At 37.5% G+C, this 6,232-nt stretch overlaps 1 protein-coding gene across 21 annotated transcripts in view; it reads right to left on the bottom strand.

The window, feature by feature from the left end:
• The window catches only part of Stacl (Stac-like), a 566,256-nt gene that overhangs the window by 58,043 nt on the left and 501,981 nt on the right, over positions 1–6,232 (bottom strand). The window lies entirely within an intron of this gene.

A 6,232-nucleotide genomic window follows, 5' to 3' on the forward strand; every position in this document is an offset into this window, starting at 1 on the left:
ATACATTGTTTTCAAGATACCCAAGGGATAAAAATAAAGTTTTCGACGATATTTCCGACAACGCCGATCCGAACGGAAGAAATCAAATTTACATTCGTAGAGCAATAATCACTAATTATTGATTTTTATTGCACTTTCATGACTAAATACATTAGATAAAAAAATTGATTTACTAATTTCCAAATATTAATAGTAAGGTAACCACAGCAAAGTATCAATAACATTTAAAATTAAAATCCCATGAAATCACAAAACAGCTCGCCGATGTGAACAACTCAGTTCAGCCTCTCTCCCTCCCTCTCGTACAGCAATATTCACTAATTACTGATTTTTATTTCATTTTCCTGACTAAATGCATTTTTTATGATAAAAAAATGATTTACTAATTTTTAAATATTAATAATAAGGTAACCACAAAAAAGTATCAATAAAACTTTAAATTAAAATCCCGCAAAATCACAAAAGAGCTTACCAACATCGAAAAATTCAGTTCAACCTCTCGCTCTCCCTCTCTCGTAGAGCAATATTCACTCATTACTGGTTTTTATTTCCATGATTAAATACATTTTTATGATAAAAAATGATTTAGTAATTTTCAAATATTAATATTAATGTATTCTCCCTTTCCTGTAATAATTCATGAATATCACTCTTGGTATTTAAGTAAGGCCAACCACCCATCTCTCTCTGTACTGTATATCAAGGGCTTTGCATACACTACCAGGAGGGTGAGTAGTATTTGTTTTATTTCTTTCTCTCTCCGAGATAAGAGAGAGAGAGAGAGAGAAAGAGAGAGAGATTATTTATGCATATGTGACATGCATGTTTATTTGTTTTGTATAGTTTTACAGATAAACGTGACTTACTTTACCATTAATTTTTTCATATTTTCCATGCTATAATTACTTTTTGCATTTGAATAACTAGGAAAAATGAGGTAAGATTCTGTGAAATTCCAAGTCTTCTTCTGGTAGATAAGCAATGAGGCAAATGATCTCTCTCTCTTGTATCTCAGTGAGAAAGAGATTTTTTTATGCATATGTGACATGTACGTTTATTTGTTTTGTATAGTTTTATAAATAAGCGTGACTAAGTCATTCATTTTTTCATATTTTCCTTGCTATAATTACTTTTTCATTTCAATAACTAGGAAAAATTAGGTTAGATTTTACATAGTGCTGTGAAATTCCAAGTCTTTTTCTGGTCGATAAGCAGTGAGGCAAGCAGTCTCTCTCTCTCTCTCTCTCTGGCTCCAAAATAGCAGAATGGTAAAAATTTGGAGGGTCTTTTATGAAAAACTCATTAAAAATGTAGGTTACATCGTTTTGAAGACACCCAAAGGATTAAAAGTAAGGGTCTCTCACGAGTTTTGAGGGTTTTGGGTTATGCCGATTTTCGGCTCATGACGCGGTGTTGGAACATAACCCCGTCGTAAACTGGGGGCTGCCTAATATATATATGTATATATATATATATATATAAACTATATATGCCTATATATATATATATATATATATATATATATATATATATATGTTTATTTATATGTTTTTGCAACTGTACTGGCTTCAGACAGTGAATAATCATCATCAATATTCTCTCTCTCATGCTTAAAAAACATTGAGGCAACAAAATCAAAATTAAAATCTGTGATTATCATCAGTATTCAATAATGCTTGAAATGACGATAAAGATTGTAAAATGACAACTGTCCTTTCCTCCTCCTTCTTTTCCTCCACCCACGAGGCACTGAAGCTAGATTCAGCTGCAGTCTCCTGACTAATTGCCACACTTAATAAATCAAGTAGATTCCACTTTTACACTTAATGTTTAATGAAGTCATTCAGTTCAGGTACAATAAAAGGTTCAATGCAGTTATTTATTTTGCAGTAAAGAAAACTGAAATTATGTCTATCAGTGATATATGCAACTAATTTATTTTCAGAAACTATTCATTACGGAACAAAGAGAGGTGTTTGAAAAATACTCCCTTTGATGACCACCCAGTAAACTCAGTGACTTCTTTAAAGAAAATGCTTCTGAAGAAAGCCAGCGCAGTGCTCATCTTCCGGACACCATGAAACTTAGGGAAGTGATGGGGGTCTGCCTTTTTTAATTAGGGACACTTAGATAATACTCAGCCCTTGCAGTGAGAGCAGCTTGTTAACGGTAAGGTGTAATAAAGAAGAACCATCTGGGAGTGACTAGGCTGCCACTATATTTTTTCCGTAATACAAAGATCTCTTAGATGAATAGGGTATTTACTCTTCAAAGGGTCCTCATTCTTGGCTGGGAATGATGGGCAAGGGGACAGCAGCAAGTGATGGCTAGGTATGCAGGTGATGGAGCATTGTCATTATCTAAGAGAGTTGAGTTCGCTGATTCGGGTTCCTGGTGCCAAGGTGGTCAAGAAGATTGTCTTTTGGGGCATATGGGTTGTAGTTGCATTGGGACCACTGTAATGAGGACATGATAGGAGTCAAAGAACCTTTTTCAAATAAAGTTCGACCTCTTAAATCCTTTAATCTGTGGTCGTGGAACTCCCATGATCCAGGACTCTCTTTGAATCAGCCACCATTAATTCTTGAGCGGCTATAAGGGCGGCACAACACGTCATTTCAGTATTTTAAAAAAAAATTTGGATATTGGAACTGAAGCTTGCTCTGTAAATACATAAAAAATAAAACAAATCTTTATTCATCCTTCACACAATGGAGAGGAAAGTTTTGGCAGGGGCAAAAGCAACTTTTGAAATCACACCTTTATTTCATTTAATTTACTGCATTTGTAAATAAAGTAAGATGCATTTTTAAATCCAGCTTTAATAATTTACTTAAAAAAAAGAATGTCCGAAATGCGTTTCATTCAGCAACTAATGCTGTGATAACGTCAGTAAAATGTAATCTGCTGATGATTTTAAGAATGTAAACATTAGCAGAATACAAATGGCGCCTGATCGCTATTTTCATAAATTGTAATACGATAATAATATGACAATAATGCATGAAATATAATTGCATACAGTATGCAGAACAAGTTTTATTTAAATTATCATTATTCTTAATACAACTGTATTATCTGACTTTTTGCAAATGGATATCTGTCGGTATAACAACCTAACCACGGCCAGTAGTTTCTTCTCTTCTCTCTCTCTCTCTCTCTCTCTCTCTCTCTCTCTCTCATGCAGGTTTGAAGTAAAAAAGCTGCAGATTTTTAGGTTTTAGCTGAAAATGAAAGCCAGAAAAGTCTGAAGTGTGGGAAAACATTGAAGGGTGCCAGGAGATCAGAATCTGACAGCGCATTTATAAAGTGGTTTTAGCTCCAGGGAAGCGATGTAAGCATTTCCAGAGAGATGCTTATGGAGCAAACCAAAATTTTCCTAAGGAACTAAAACTAACGAATGACAGTGATTATTCATAAACTTTTTTCTACTTTTGATAACAGCATTATATATTTGGAATGAACAGGCAAGATTTTGTTTACGTAAGAGGTTTTTAGGGGTGATTTCTGTCATCCGGGATTTTCAATGGTCCCAAAGATGCCGGCTTAAAGAGGTAGGACTTATTAGGTAACAAAAATCATTGCAGGAGCTGATCTTTGCAGTACAAAGGACCAGAGGAGGGAGCTAAACCTTAATACTGGAAGAAAGGGTCAAACACTGCAACTTTGTATGACACACACAATTGTAGTAGTAGCAAGGTACTTGTCCTCCACCAGGTAGATGAAAAAATTTATAATAGTTTCAACAGCAATTTCAACCTTGCTCTGTGTGTGGAGATATTCCAAAAGCATTTTTCATACAAACTGGTATTGCTGGGTAGATGAAGTCTATAGTTTTTAGACCTGCTACCTATCAATGTTAGAAAAATAATCTTCACAGCAGACCAGGTTAGAAAATCTACACATGAAGGTCATGGTTCAGAAAGGAGGATGCACTTTCAACTTTCCCTCCTACTACCTGGGAAAGAATAAAAGATGACAATGGAATTGATTTCCTCACTCACTGTTGTACTAGAACAAAGCATTGACTATTGAGGCTGTGAGGACAAAAATGTCGAACTGGGTAGTAACTGATTTATTAACCTGGGCTCAGGTATACATGGCAGAGTGCGGACTGAAATGTTAGTGCCCGACCTCCGATTGCCGTGACCCGCACTCTGAGCAATTTGTGTTTGTTGATAGTCAAACAAATGGCAATTTTAAGAGACATAACATACATACAATGATAAAATATATATCGGCGGAAAGGCCAGGAAATTCTACATATGAATATTTACATGAGATTCTTGACATCTTAACAAGTGTGATGCATGAACGTGATTGATGCGAAATGAAGAGACGTCTGACGTCTTTACAAGGCAATTTAGGGCCATTAAGTTGATGGTTCCCAGTTGATCATGAAACCCTTTGACTTAAGTCTATTAATTATCACTCACAGGTTTTGTACGCAATACTCTCAGGTGTCGACTAGACTAACCAATCGTCTAGGTAGTCTACCAGTTAAACTACCTCTAGTCTGAGTTCTTGAATGACTATCATTGCCAATTTTGTTTAGATCTTTGGAGCGGTGTTTAATCCACAGGGCAAGACAGAATCTGTATGTGTATCTCCTTATATTGAACCATGGGATGGGGCAGAAGGGAAGAGCAATAAGGACACGCCAGTACATATCTTTCAGATTGATAGAATTGGTCCAGGTCCCACATGGAATAAGCAAATGTACTTGGGCAACAGGTGTCATCTGGAAATTGTGGCATACAAAGTGCTTGTTCCACTTTGACAGGTAAAGGATCATCCTCCATTTGGAGAAGTCCTTCTTGGGGACACTGAAAGAGATGTGCCTGGTGATGAATGAACATGTCTTTCTCTATGGCTCCCTTTAGGAAAACCTTTTGCACATACTTCTCCAAGGAAGGCTCCCCTGTTGGAAAAACCTCTCGAGGAGTTTTGGGGGGGACACAACTATTGCCACCCCAACCTGTTGGAGACAATGCTGTGTCCCCTAGGAAAAGACTTCCACTGTATATGGGGTTGCAAATGTTGATTCCCAACCTGCAAGGTCCTACTGGGTCCCACCTATTCCCTTGACCTTAATGGAAATTCTAGGGGTTGCTTTTCCTTTTCCTTGACAGATGTGCCTGTCCACCATGGAAGGGATGCTGCTGTTATAGTTGGTACCCCATCTTGTGTTGCTGGTAAGACCCTCTAGGGACAACTGGAGGCTTATATGACTCCAAGTTATACAAGGGCTTCTTGGGTTTCAGGGCTAGAACTCTCAAAAACACCAGGGCAGGTACATTAAAGATCTGTTGATGGACTTGCTCTATGAGTACCAATACAAAAGACTCTCAAACAGATTATGGCGGATGAGGAAGGAATGTAACAGCAAGGTGACATTGGGGAGCAACATAGTTGAACCTGCCAATGTTTCTCTTCAGGTCTGGAGGTGCTATTCCATAAAATCAAAAAGCACTTTTACACAGGGAACACATTAGTCTTATCACAGCATCCAGAAGTCCTAGAGGACTTTGGGAGCTCCCTCATAGCCATTTCAAGGATAGTGGTACACGTTTGAATGGAGAGGTGGAGCCTAACATGGAACTCAGAAGTGGCTGTCTGTCTGAGATTCTGCCCAAAAGGGTGCTTGAGCTGCTAGGTAGCCCCATCCAGCCAGAGCTTTTTCTGTTTAAATGGCAGGACTAATGTTGTCCATTCCTTAGTGGAGTTGTCAGACACTGGGATGGCTGAAATGAATGCCTTTATATCTACCACTGAATAATGCTGAGGCCACCCAATGGAGATACTGGTTTTCCAAGATGGCCTGGCCACAGTACCATACTTTCTGTTAAAGAATAAAAACGTGACTGATTGCTCTGACTGCCATGCCAGCTAGGAGGGACTGTCTCCTCTGGCACTCTGTACTCCAACTGAAAGAGGGATCTACAGTAGTGTCATTCCAGATTAGGGAAGGCATGTTAATTCCCAGGATTAGTAGATCCTATAGATTTCTGTTGATGTAGTATCTTTGTTGATGAGCACAAGCTTAGTAATACGGTTCCTATTCCAAAGAGTGGCATATCTGCAGACTGCAGCAACTACAGGCCAATTTCTGTACTTCCTGTGCTCTCCAAAGTTATAGAAAAATGACATTTTTATAATAAAATAAAGTTTTATATATACTTACTAGGTAATTACATAGCTATAGTTTCTAACTAGTATGGCAGCTAAAATT

This window comes from Macrobrachium rosenbergii, chromosome 50, assembly GCF_040412425.1.
Source record: "Macrobrachium rosenbergii isolate ZJJX-2024 chromosome 50, ASM4041242v1, whole genome shotgun sequence".
In the NCBI taxonomy this organism is placed as follows: Eukaryota; Metazoa; Arthropoda; class Malacostraca; order Decapoda; family Palaemonidae; genus Macrobrachium; species Macrobrachium rosenbergii.